The sequence below is a fragment of the Cnephaeus nilssonii genome (genome assembly GCF_951640355.1).
Source record: "Cnephaeus nilssonii genome assembly, chromosome: 20".
In the NCBI taxonomy this organism is placed as follows: Eukaryota; Metazoa; Chordata; class Mammalia; order Chiroptera; family Vespertilionidae; genus Cnephaeus; species Cnephaeus nilssonii.
In genome coordinates, this window is record NC_137091.1 from 2,471,576 (window position 1) to 2,486,041 (window position 14,466).

The following is a 14,466-nucleotide window of genomic DNA, read 5'->3' on the forward strand; positions in this document are numbered from 1 at the left end:
GGCTTTTTTCATGATTTTTCCTTATCTTTGATTTTGTAAAGTTTGAAAATGATATGCCTAGATGTTGGGTAGTTTTTAAAACTTACTTTTATTAATTTGCTTGGTGTTCTCTGAGCTCCCTGGATCCATGGTTTGGTGTCTGACATTAATTTGTTGTGAGATCTGACTTCCCAAACACATTTGGCTGCAGAGGGGCCAGACATGCAACCTGGAAATGCAAGGAAGTCAACGCCCTGTGGGCTCAAATTGACCAATGGAAAACGGGTGACAGGAGGGTAAACGTCCTTTCCGTACCTCCTTCCACAGAGTCCTCCAAGGCACAGTTTTGCCTAGTCTCTGGGGACAACTGGTGTGGCTGAGCAAGTGCATCTAACAAATGACCAGCTGTTCCTCCTTATGGCTCATGTCAGAGAATCACTCAGCATATTAACCCATCACTTGGCATTCTTTCTCTGCTCACGTCCCTTTCCCTCACTCTCACTGCCTTGGGATTGCACCTCTCACGTAGAATCTTAGCACCTTATCCTTGCCTCAGGTTCCCTGTACCCCAGAAAACCTGACCTAAGACAGGGCTGATAGAAAAAATTCCAATCCTCCGAACTCACAGTGGTCCTTTAAGAATTTGTCATTGTATCTCCATCCCCAAAGTAGAGTTCGTTTTCCTAGTTCCTTCTCTTTCAAAGTGTCAAACTGTTTGTGATCTTGACCCCTCTCCTCTGAACTGGCTCTGGTTTGTCAGTATCCTTCTCAAGTGTGGTGCTGAGGATGGAATGTCACATATGATAGAAAGTTTTTCTCTTGAAAGAAGTATAAGCTGAGGTAATTTTTTTGTGTGTTTTAGAAAGAAAATTATAAGTAAATGAAAATGAAACTAGATCGGATTTAATATATTAAAAAGACCTCTTTGATAATAATCATTATGATTGAGATTTGAGGGGCTAGGAATTGGGATATGGAGAAAGATCACAGTTTTCCTGAAAACCTTTTATAATAAGCCTATGTGTGGGACATTCCTATTTGTAAAAAAAAAAGAAATCATATTTTTTATCTTATTTGGCCCTAATAGCCTCTGGATAGTGCAAATGTTTTCAGTATCCCTATTTTACACAAAGACAATTGGCTCCATGATATTAAATGAATATTTCATTGCTGGTAAGTGACATGGTGGGGATTTGAACCTGTCTCCAAAACGTTCTGCTCTTTCTGTGATGCCAGATTTATCTCAATATATTTAGAAAGGTCTAACCATAGTGACAGGGAGTGGAACTATTGATTTTAGGTCTCTCCCCGTCACCAAACCGAAGAATAGTTCATGGACGAAACACCTGGGCTCAGAAGCACCAAGGCAGCCTGACAGAAGCAGCCTGTTCCCGCGAGAACAACATCAGCCTGTTGTTTCCCAAGACACCGCAGCCGGGCTACTGCACCTGATTCCCAACAGGTGTCCTATAGGTGGGAGAAATTAGTAAATAACAGTTGACCTCGTGAGAGAGGGAGGGAGACTGGAACAAAAGGCAATCAAGGCAAAAACAAACAAACAAACACACAAAAAACACACACCACAACAAAACACAACCAAAACCCCTTCATTGTACTTAATACTTGTATTTAACCAGAGAAGCGGGAACCTCTGTAACTGAAAAACCTAAGATACTTTATAAGACCAGGTTCACCCACAAAACGGTGAAAGGAAAATATAGCAGAATATAATCAGTGTCATGAAGTGTGGCTGAGAGTGTCGGTGCTGCAGGGGTTGTGATACCTGGGTGCCACCGGTGTCGAGGAAGGAAGAGAAGAATGGAAAAGGCCTCTGACCTCAGCAGTAGCACCACCATGTTTCTTGCTGTGTGGCCACCCACCGGCCCCATTTATCTCTTAGACTTTTCTTTTCTACAAGGAATCATCCTGCCAAGGATCGAAGACAGAAGATAAATAGCACGTCTCCTAGCCTGCGGAAGAAATGTTAGGAAATGATAGCCTCGCATGGCTCGATCAATATCACTGAGCAATGCCATTGATGGGTTTTCATCTATAGTTTTTTTCTCAGAGTCAAAGCTCCCCCAGTAGCGGAGCAGTTAAGACATCCTCGGTGCGTTTGCTCTTCCATTGCAACTGTCACTGCTGTAGTTCGTGCTCTAGTCATCGCCTGAATAAATTATAACCATAATCCAGACTAGTTTCTCTACCTGTGCTTTTCCCTTCCTTCCATCCACTCTTTACATTGTTGACAGGGTTTTTAATGAGGAAGACTGTATTAATGTCCCCAACTTCTGACTCTTCCCTGTGTGTACATTATTTGCCTTTGACTTTGCAGCTCCTCTCACACAAGGTAAGGAGATTATATCCCACCCCTTGATTTTTGGGTTTGACCACGTGACTTATTTCAGCCAATAGGATGGGGTGAAAGTGATGATGCACTACTGCCCAACCCGATCCTACGCTAAATGTACCCTAGAGAGAATTGAAAAGGGTGGACATTGCTAACAAATGAGCCAGAAGGTTAAGGACAGTGTTCTACTATCTCTAAAAACTCAGAAGCCAAAGCCAACAGGCTTCTCCATGTGTTAATGGGTTAGACACCTCATTAGAATTGGACTGAGCTGAGATGGTTAGAAAGACCACTCTTACCTCGCCTACCCCTGTGACCATGTGTTTTCAATTCTCTTGGGTATATGCCTGAAGTAGAATTTCTGCTGGGTCATATGGTAACACTATGTTTACCTTTGTTTCCCCAATTGTTTTCAATATATTCATTTTAAAGGATTTCATGGTAGTTTTGTGAGAGACAGAAAGAGAGGTAGAGGAGAGAAGAGAAGAGGCAAGGAGGATAGGACGAGGGGGTGTTCGTGGTGGTGAAGCTGCTGGGAGCTGCAGATTGTGCTCAGCCAGGAGCATCGGGCCCCAGGCTGGTTGATGTCATGGGAACCGGCCCAAGTTCATCTGCAGAAGTGCAGCACATCTTGATGGGAGTTGGCTTTGCTTTGCCAAGCCCTAAGAGTGGCTAGATCTCTAGATTGGAATAAAAATGGAACAAAAGGTTCATTTTTTACCTTGGAGCAAGATGGAGAGACCAACACATTTTGTTTGCTGGCCGAGGAGATTGCTGTAAATAAGGGGCTCGCTGCCAAACAATTGGTCTCCTCGTACCAGCCTGCCCCACTCAATGGCAGGCCTGGTTGGGGAATGTTTTCTGGCCACCTTTGTCCTTTCATCTGCTTAAGCTCGTTATACTGTCACTTTGAGCTATGACTCTGCTCTCTCTGGCTCTGATTCCTCTGGAAAGGCTGCTGTCCAGATGTTTAGGTATTTAGCAAATGCACTTTCCCGATGCCTTGGCAGGGGGAACGTTCCAGTGGGGGTGAATATTTGATGCTCTTGGCTGTTGGGAACATGTTCGCTGAAATGACCAGCAAAGTCCCTGCCTCACACTCCCTGCATCTCGAATTCTCTTTATGGTGACAGCTGATACACCATTTAAAGGAAACTCACCAGGGAGCAGAGGGAGAACACAATTGTTTTTTCCCCTTTGCATTCTCTCATGGGTCTTGCACAGGCTTCCAGATTATAGAGAAGGGTGCCTTCTGTGGGTCTCCCTCCCTCCCCACAGATTTTCATCCCCCAGAAAAGGGCAGAATGCCTGTTTTCATCTTTCTCTGATGTTTGCTTCTCTTTAAATCACTTCTTTCCCATAATACAAAAACTCCTCCCTACTGTGTTCCACTACCTACTTTACTATTTTGTGTATTTTAGTTTAGTTTTTTTTTTTTAGCTAAGAGGATGTTAGAGAATATTTAGATCATTCTCGCAGTTTACAGATGGATAAAGAGGGGAAGAGACTTTCTCAAAGTCAGTGGTGGATCAGTGAGGGATCTAACATCTAAAACCCTTCCCATTGCCTCCCTGGCCTCTGTCTTAACCCTTCACCACCCTGGTACTCTGGGTGTTGTCCGCCATTATATCCCCAGCAGTCTAGCTCGGTGCCTGGCACATATTTCTGGAGCCAGGCTGGGTTTGAGTCTGGCTCCAACATGTACTTCCTGTGTGTTCTTATAGAGCTGATTTCACCACCTGTGTCTCAGTTTCCTTCTGTATGAAATGTAGCTAATGATGACACCTACCTTAAAGGATACTTGTGAGAGGCAAATGAGTGAATACCTTGAAAGCGATAGGATAGTGCCTTTCACTGAGTAGGGGATGGATGGATGTTGGTTCTTACCATTATTATTGAGTGAATGAATGATTCTATGCTCATTCCCTCAGGAGCCAGCTTGGTGTCCTCCCATCTGTTCCTTCCTTTTCTAAACAACCATGCCCTACACCTGGGCTAGGAGGCAGAGCTGTGCAGCCGATATTTTTGGTTGGAGGCCTTTTGGGTGTACCTCTTGGATGTGAATCCAACCCTGGGAACTTGAATAAGGATTTCATGGGGATTTGGAGGGAGAAGCACAGTCTTTGAGCTCTGGATATAATTCCTGCTTTCATTTATGACCGGTCTGATTTAGAGTAAATCTTGTCTCAGCCCCTTCATTCATGCAAAAAAGCCTTTGGACACTTAATATAATTTTGTGAAGATTTCCAACTCCTTGGGGCCTTGCTGAGGAACATAGCAAACACAGTTTCAACATCTCAAAGGGAGGCTTAAACTGATAAAAATTAGAATCCTAGGCAACTGAGCTTTGCTGAACATTTCACTTCTTGTTATTCAGAGCAAGTTGTCTAACATGAATGCTGTCACTGAGACATCACCTTGACCCACAGTGGCCAGTGGCCTGGCTAAATTGTGCTTGGGGACTTGGGCATCTGTGGGGACTTGGGGCGTGTGAATGGTCTTCATCACAGCTACCACCCCTGAAAAGCCACTCAGATAGATGTCATACCCAGGTCCAGGCAGGGCAAAGCAGTGGGCAGCAGCAGAGCTGAGACTAGAACTCTCTCTCCTGGAATCTGGTCACATCCCCTTTACAGAGTTCAATGGAAAGCCTGGCATTCCAGGTGCCTCCCACTGAACATACATGGGGCAGAGTGACTGCTCAGTCCTCTAGGCTACGCTCAGCACACTAAGAGCAGTACCATGGTCATGTTCACAGACATGAGCTGTGTTAGGAGGACTCCTTCCTCAAACCTTCGGAAATGATGGAGAATGAGTATCCGGATCTTTTGAGTGACAGAGGGGAAACCAGTTGCTTCAGTTGCAAACAGGGGTGGGGTGGGGTGGGGTGGGGTGGGGTGGGGTGGGGGGTGGGAGAGCGTGTTATTGCTCCATCACCAAAGGATACTATGCTTTGAAAGTTAAAAAAAAAATCTGTGAAGAGTTACTTTTTTTTATTGTCTCTTGCAGAGTCCAAGCCATCACTTCCCTTATGCTGTCATTTTTAATAAGTCAACAAATTGGCTAATTCTCTTGGAATGCTTTGATTTTAGGAAATGGGCGTTTTACACAATTCCCTTAGAGAAAAAAGGAAACAGATTTCCAAATGCATTACCAATAAGGAGGACATTTGAACCCTGCGATCGGAAGTGGAGAAGACGTGATGAGCTCTTGGGTTCAGACGTTCCATTTGACATGGATACGCGAAGGAGGTGTTGGAGTGCAGGCACTGGAGGATGCTCGCTTCCTCGGGACAACTCGGGACTGAGGAAGGGTGGGCCCAGAGCAAACTTGGATCTTGAGTCTGCCTCAAGTGGTCCAGTACACTGCCTAGAATTGTCAGGGAACAGAGGCTGGAAGGGACATCCTTCAGTGTCACCCATGGAGTTGCCCCTTGAGGGCAGGACCATGTCCTATTTTGTCTCCTAGCGTAGATCTCGCCCCATGTAGATAGGAACACCTATTTGTTTAAATGAAGCGGCTTTTAGGGACCCAGGGGCATTTCCCTACATTGAAATCAGGTGACATCTAGAGAACTAGACTTAACCAGGGCAGTTTTGTGGGGATGGGAAGAGCGTGCTTGGGAGCAGTCAGGAGGGAGTTGTGTCTGTCACGAAGCCATTGGATGGCTGTCCCGAAAATGGGTCATGAAGGTCCCTCAATGGCAAGAACACAGAACAGAAATGTCACCGACCTCATAATTTTGCTAAAATCTGGCCGTGCTTCCCTCCCTCCATCCTTCTAAAGCCTGTTTCCTGAAGCAAAAGCCTGCAGTTGAATATCCCAACTCCATCAGCCTCCTATGGGACCCCACCGACAGAGGTAAAAGACAGAATCAAGTCAGTTTCCTTTAAAAGCATCATCTGACTTCCTTTGACCTCTTTCCTGATTTCTGACTTAATCAAATAAACCCACATAACGTAAAACCATGCCCTGCACCCCACCAGTGCCTAAACTCATTTTAAGTATCTTTGGAAGGGAGGAAGGGAGCTCGTCTGGTCCAACTGGCTTCCTGTACTTGAGTACCTTGGTTTCTCAGGGACTGAGGGGGGCATCTCCCCTGTTTTCCATTAGAAAGATGAACAAAGGAGGGGAGGGGGGAGCACAGTGCCAGGGAAGTTAAAGTGATCATGGAATGTTGAGACTGACATCACATTTCACGTTAGAGGTAACTAGAACAAGGAGAGAAGTGATGGGCCTCAAGTCCCATCGGAGTGTCAGCACTGGGGCTGGAATGGTGTCCTTTGACCCCTAGACAACAGCACTCAGTCACACTAACGCCTGGCTACCTGGTGAAGTGGGTTCATCTCTTTCCTTAGTTAAAAAAACCTAGCCCTGGCCAGTTTTTCTCAGTGGTTAGAGTGTTGGCCCATGGACTAAAGGGTTGCAGGTTTGATTCTCCTTCAAGGGCACGTAGCTGGGTTGCAGGTTCGATCCTTGCCTGGGGTGGAGGCGGGAGGCAACTGATCGATGTGTCTCTCTCATATCGATGTTTCCCCGCCCCCCTTCCGCCCCCCCCTCTCTCCCTCTCCCCCTTCGACTCTCTAAAAATAAATGGAAAAAATATCCTCGGGTGAGAATTAACAAAACCACTATAACAACAAAAACCCAAAAACAAACCTACAGGTTTCCCTTCCTTAAACAACAATCCTTTCTTGTTTGGTTCAATATAGATGTTAAATGGCTTAAGCTGCAGTATTTTGTAGGGATTAATTTGGAAAATTTCCGCTGTGTGTGTGTGTGTGTGTGTGTGTGTGTGTGTGTAGATAGATAGATAGATAGAGATACAGATACAGATACAGATACAGATACAGATACAGATACAGATACAGATATAGATAATTATGTATGTATGTGTTTGTGTCTATGCCTGTGTTTCTGTGTCTGTGTGTTTGGGCTGGAGTAGGGAGGAGGTGACTAGGGTTGGGCAGGAGGAGGATTGGCAGGATTAATCCCAAGTGTGAGAGGGCCAGGGCCAAGTTCCTGAGCTGCTGCCCTGTGCACACACCCACAGGACCCACTCTGCCCCTCCGGACCAGCTTGGGCGTGGACCTCAATGAGGGCACCACTGCCCTCTGCTGTATGGAGGTGAACGCTGCTGACGTGCCTGCCTCACCTTGTCCCAAATTGGGGTAGGGGCACTGAGATAATATAAAAGGCTGTGCCTGTCGTGAGGCTCAGCGGACCCTCCCGTCTTGGGGTCATTCTGCTCTGCCTGGGACATGCTTAGCTGTAGGCGGTAGAGCTAAAGCACCTGATGCTTGACCACAGGGGCTTGGTGTGGGTCAGAGGCAATATCGCACCAAGGCTTTCCCTGGCAGGGTCTGAAGATGCTGGACAGTGCTAGCAAAGCTCTCAGTGCCTTTCTTGTCTTCCTGGCCCCTCTGAGGTCAGCACTCAGAACTCTTCCCGAGCCACCCCTGTTGAATTCTCTTTAAAGGTAAAGCCCATATTGGCCTTGGGCCAGTCTTCTCACTTATGCAAACACAGCACCCTGGGGGAAGGAGCCCAAGTATTGCTTGCAGATAAGAGCACAGCACTTTTGCACAGCACGCTGTAATTTGTCAGTTGTATTCCCATTAGCCATCTCAGTTGATCTTCACAAACCTGTGAGTTAAACAGAGCAGCGATTGTGACTCTCGTTTAACAGACGGGGAAACTGAGGTCTAATCTAGAAGGTTTGTCACTCTTTGATTGACTTGGAGGTGATTAGCTAAGACAAAGTGTTCTTTCATTAGGCTTTAGATTAAAATAAATTAAGCTATAAGATCATTAATGCCAAGCAAAATATCCTGCAATCAATCAGTATGACAAAGGCAAAGTTCCTAGCAGCACCATCTAGCCACTTTCTCACAACCCTGGGGCTTTGGCTTATGACCTAGCACCAGGAGTAATAGGGGAGAGTAAGTCTACTCCAACTTTCCCGAGGTGGAAATCACCCACAGTGCATCTTTAAAATGTGAATTTATTGACAATATTTAAAAAACAGATTTCAAATAAAAATACAACTAAAAACCTGGATACTATATATAACACAAGCATAAGAAGACTGAAAAGTGGAGAGGGAACAGATTGGTTAGGGATCTTGGGACCCTAGGAACAACACAGTGGCGAGTTTCCTGAGTTTTCTTTATATGTCATATGTCCAAGGCTTGGAAGTGAAGACTTTAGCAACCCAGAAAGATGAATAAGCACAACGTTTCAACAAAAGTTAGCTCCCTCTGGCCAAGATACTAGGAAAGGGACAGCATCGCAAGACAGAATAAATCTACGTTCCAGCCAGTCACCATAGAAAACTATGGCCCCTGCCCCCTACATGCCAACACAGGCCAAGTGAGTGGCCTGGACTACACGCCTCCTGAGGGCTGGTGTCAGGAAAAGCCAAGTAGAGGACTGGAACTTCCGTCCCTGTGACCCAGTGACCAGCTCTCCCCCCTCCTCCCCTCTGCAGCCATGGAATCAGCAGAGACCTCTTGGGGAACTTGCGAGTTTGGACTCCCACCTCCACCTGGCAGTAATGAGGCTCCTCTTCCTTCCCTGCTAAAGTGCTGCCAGTAAAGAGGAGGTCTAGCGAAGAGTCCAGACTTTTACCGTCACCCCACTGTAATGAGGCCAGGCTGCCATGTGGTTAAGGGGTCCATGTAGAGAGCCCAATCTCCTGCCACTGCCTTTTAGTAACAAGGAGCTCCCTCACTCTCACCACTTTGAGTGTCAACAAAGTCTGAGTGGGAAGCCTGCTTTTACCTCTATCTGGAAGAAACAAGCCAGCGCCACCCCTCCCCTGCTGGAATGGATGTCAGAGAAAGACAGGTAAAGCAGAAGGTTTCAATAAGAGCCAGAGTCTTACAATGTAACACAAGCATGTCCAGGTTTCAAAGACAGTCACTTGTCACACCAAGATCCAGGAAGTTTGCAAACTGAGTGATAAAAGACAATGGATGCCAAACATTGACATGACAGAGGTGTTAGCATTATCTGACCAAGGTTTTAAAATAGCCATCATAAAAAATGCTTCAGTGAGCAATTAGGAACATACTTAAAACTAATGAAAAAAAATTACAAGTCTCAGCAAAGAAACAGAAGATATAAAGAAGATCCAAAAGGAAAATGAAAAAACACACACACACACGCACACACACACAGAAAAAAGGAGCTTAGTGGATGGGCTCAATAGCAGAATGGAGGGGACAGAGGAAAGAATCAGTGAACTGGAAGATAGAACAATAGATATAAATAGAACAGCGGAGCAAATAGACTGAAAAGTAGCAAACAGAACTTATGCAACTGTGATAAAATAGCCAACATTCATGTCATCAGAATCCCAGAAGAAGGGGAGGAAGAGACTGGGTCTGAGAAAGCACTCAAAGAAATAATGGTGGAAAACATCCCAATTTTGGCAAGAGACATAAACCTGTAGATTCAAGAAGCTGAGTAAACCACAATCCAAAGAAATCTATGGCAGGATGCATGATAGTTATACTTCTGAAAACAAGATAAAGGAACAATCTTGAAAGGGCCTAGAGAATGATGTCTTACTTACAAGAACAAAACAAATAAAATGTCAGTAGATTTCTCATATGAAACAATGGAGGCCAGAAGAAAGTGGGACAGTAATATTTTTTCAAATACTGAAAGAAATGAGTGAAAACATCCTTCAGGACTGAGGGGGAAAATCAAGTCATTCTCAAAGGAAGCAAATGCAAGAGAATTGGTTGTAACTGAATTGCAGAGGAAATCACAAGTAGCTTAAGTGCTCCGAGACAGTGTTTAGGGCAAAAACACTCAGGAATGCTTTAAATGGCTAAGATGGATTTCCTTAGAAATGACACTAAAAAGAAGTTAGTAAACAACACATTCATCTTGGTGTGGAGCAGAGAAATTTTCAGAAAGCTGGAAGCAAAGCTTATGAGGAAAAACCAAGTGAAGTAGGGCTAGACCATCTATAATAATAAAAGCGTAATATGCTAATTAGACTGGACGTCCTTCCAGACGACCTTCTGGATGAAGCCGGGGCTGCGAGGGAAGCCCAGGTCCTGGGTGCCAGAGGGAAGCAGTGCTGGCAGCCGGGGGAAGGAAGGCCTACTCTTGCACAAATTTCATGCATCAGGCCTCTAGTGTTAAGTAAATGGCTTGGTGGGAGGAAATATTTAGTGATTATCTTCAAGCATGCCTTGAGAAATTTTATATTTTATGATGTCATAAAAAATTCTTCCCCTTGAATAAATGTGATTTCTTTTTTGCAGACCACTTAAAAACTAATAACTTTCTTCTGGTGAAATAGAGGCTAAGAGAAGCACAGAAAAATGAAGAGATTTGCATCAGGTACCACTAACAGCAGCAGAGTAAAGACAAAAATTCATCTTCTCACCTTGAACCCACTGTGCTTTTCATTACTAATGGGATCACCATGTATCAGCTCCTCAAGTGTAGAGTTCAAGGGAACAAGCTGAGCATGCAGCAAGCTGGGCTTCAGTGAGACCAGAAGATTTGTCCTATGCCTGACAGTTGTGAAAGAATGAAGCTGGCTGGACTTCCCTAAATCTTTCAGATTTGGGTTCTGGGCTTTCAGGGCTGTCTATCATATTTCACTTGGAGGCAGGAAGAGGAGTTTTCTTGGGCAGCTACCCACAGGACCAAATCACGTCCCAGAGACCCCGCCTCCTAATACCATCATCTTGGGAGTTAGTTTCAACATATCCATTTGGGCGGGAGGGAACACAACCATTCAGACCATAGCAAGGCAATTTAGGGCAAGAGTCACTTCCCCGGAAATGTAAGACAGACCTCCAGGCGTCCATCTGTTCTCATGACAAGGGAAGGGGGAAACCAGAGAGGTGAGAAAGAAAAGGACCCCTTGTTTGGCTGAAGGGCACTGACCAGAACACCTCAGTCAACAGCCCACATAGCTCCCAGGTGATCTGACAGGAGATCAATAGGTTCAAGCTGAAATGAGAAGCATCTGAAAAGCTAAGAAATATTACCTGGAGAATTGCACTAGACAGCATTGCACTCAGTACAGTTTGGTCTTGTCAGCTACTTGCCCTGCCTTTGTTCAGGAAGACTTTTAGATTGGAATTGGCGTGGCTGGGAAGCTATTAGATATATGTAGACTTGTGCTTTGTGAGAATTGGATCAAGCCCCATAGACTCTCTGGGGGGAGGGGGAGAGGCTAAGAAATCCTTTCACTCACAGTTGGGAACTTGATGGTATGGGATTTACTGGAAGATGCATTGCAGTTGGCTCAGTCTCTCTCTCTCTCTCTTTCTCTCCCCCCCCCTCTCTCTCTCTCTCTCTCTCTCTCTCTCTCTCTCTCTCTCACACACACACACACACACACACACACACACACACACACTTTTCCTTCTTTTCTGTTCTCTTTTTTCCCTGGATGCCTATCATTAGGTGAGACTCCCCATATTCCATATTATTAAAGCATTGTCTGTGGTGACCCCTATGATATGAAACACAAAACTAAACCAAAAGTTAAAACTCAGGGAAAATGGAAGTTTTCTCCCCATTATTACTCCTATCCTCCTTTAAAAAGTCAGTCGAGCTCTGGCTGGTTTGGCTCAGCGGATAGAGCGTCAGCCTGTAGACTGAAAGGTCCTGGGTTCGATTCCAGTCAAAGGCATGTGCCCGGGTTGCGGGCTTGCTCCCCAGTAGGGGGCGTGCAGGAGGTAGCCAATCAATGATTGTCTCTCGTCCTTGGTGTTTCTATTTCTCTCTCTCCCTCTCCCTTCCTCTCTGAAACCAATAAAAATATATGAAGAAAAAAAAAGTCAGTGGCAAACTCAAATAATTTTTCAGTAATAAATAAAATCCCCATTTTCAGAATAATTAGAAAAGTGTAATATTCTGTTAAAAGAGGACTGCCATCTATACTACACACAGATGACTAATGTCCAGATACTTACAGTACAGCGAAATCTGCTGTGTAAAATCGAAGGATTGCTTCCAGTGATTCAGGACCGTCATGGTCTGCTAGGGCCTCGTTACCTCATTATGAGTACTTCTCATTATGTAGGACTCCAACTGGGAGCATACAGGAGACTGAGCTGAGCCTCTGCTGACATGTGGACTCCCGGGGGAAATTTTATATATAATCTGACTGATGTAAGCTTTACTTCTTTGACATTTATCTCTTTCACAAAAGTAAAAGGCTAAGAAAAAAAAAAGTCTGTTTATTTTAGCTTTACTTGTGTTTGGGTTCTGAGAAGCAGAAGACTCATAATGCTCTGAGCTTCTTCCCATCTTCCCAATGACTTCCTCATCTGTGATTTCACTTGGTGGTTCTTGCATCTCTATGTGGTTGGAAAGAGTCAAGTAGCATCTCCCCACACTGTGGATTGGAAAGCAGAGCTCCTGGCATACGGGAAGGGTATTTCCCAAGCTCCCCTCTCCCTCCACCTCCTGCCTCCCCAACTCTCCCGTCCTCATCCCCATGAATCTAAACGGGGCCTCCTCTGTGTTCTCCTTCATGGCCTTGCCATCAAGAGCGCAGTTGGTACAGAGTCATCCCTCTTTCTTCCAGGTTCCATGCCATGTGTCCCAGCACTGTGCCACTTGGACAAATGGTTTATCCTTGGGAGCTTTTTCTAAAGAGGCAACATGTTCTAAGGAGCAGAAGCACTAACCAGGGTTTGGGGAATCAAAACTCAAATCTTGGCTTCACTGAAACTCCTCAGCTTTTCACCAAGAACAATTTTCCTAAACTCCCTGAGCTTCAGTGTCATCTCTAAAACGGCCTTGGTCATCCTGCCATGCCATCCTCACCAAGTCCTGATGAGGAATGAATGAGCTAATTGGCAGGGAAGCCCATGCGGGGTCATCTGGGTAAGAGTGCTTAGTCTTTATCTGTCCTCAGGTTTAGCGTTTTGCAGGCACTTTGCTGCCAGAGCAATGAAGCATCTGTGAAGAACTTTCTCCCATACAGTTCACCCTTGTTGGGGGGCTAGTGAGGCGTGACCCGAACCTCTCTTTCTGGGAGACTAACCTGAACCTCCTGGCACTCACTGCTGTCACTCATTCTGACTCTGCACGTGGCCAGGCCTCACCTGTAGATGCAGCATCTGGAAAACCAAGAGGTATGATTTGAGAGCTCCAGTATCCCGGCAGCTCTGCCTCAGGCAGAGGCTTGGCTGACTTCCCTCAGGGGACACACTCTTTCTCTGAGGTGAACCACATCATGACTCGCTCTCTGAGTGGGTTTGCTATTATTCTGTCGTACTTCCCTTGGTCAGGGGTGGAAGAAAGTGCTAGTTGGCAAATTCAGCCCCATGCAGCAAGGCTCTGGGCTCTGCTTGGCTGAAGTGATGTTAATTCCTTCACCACTTGCCCCAGCATTTCTTCAAGGGCTTTGGGTTGAAGGTGGGGGAAAAGATGGAAAATCAGACATGAGGCCATGTACTATTTTTTATAGTGGTAATGGCACGGAGGGGTCAAAAACCCTGTCTTGGAGAAGGGGTGGGGAATGGGGTGTAGATGCACATGCTCTTACATGGGCAGCCACATGGATGAGCACATGACAGGAGCCCAAGCAGCTGATGACTGTCATCAAAGAGCATGTACACATGTTTGCTTGACCTCCCTCATAGCTCCTGCCCCGCTGTGACAAAGAAGCCTGCTAACATTAATCAGTGTTTTTATTTAGGAAGATAGTGTCTTGGCTGGTATTTTCCCTTGTAGGAGCTGGCTGTCCTAAATGTAGTAGAAAATTGCCCTGAAATCCACAAATCAGGCCAAGGAAGGGAAAGGGAGGGGCCCGATGATTTTCCCTGAGAAATGATGTTAGTCAAGAAACACAGTCTTTAGGGATGGAGTCAGAACAGAGAGCCCTGTACTCACCTGAAGGGAAGAAGGATCTAAGAAGTATGGCCAGCTGGGGACTTGGCCACAGGGCACGGAAAGGGAACCTAAGTGTCTATCCCTGCAAGACCTCAGAGCACTTCGATCCCTTTGCCTGGTGTGATGCACCTTCAGACAGAGATGGAGAAGAGGATGATATCCTTGTCACAGAAAGCCGGAGGTTGTCTAAGGGCCCCTGTCCTTTTCAGCACCAGGTGGTCCTTCTCCATGGAGTAAGGCTGCCTGGAGGCAAT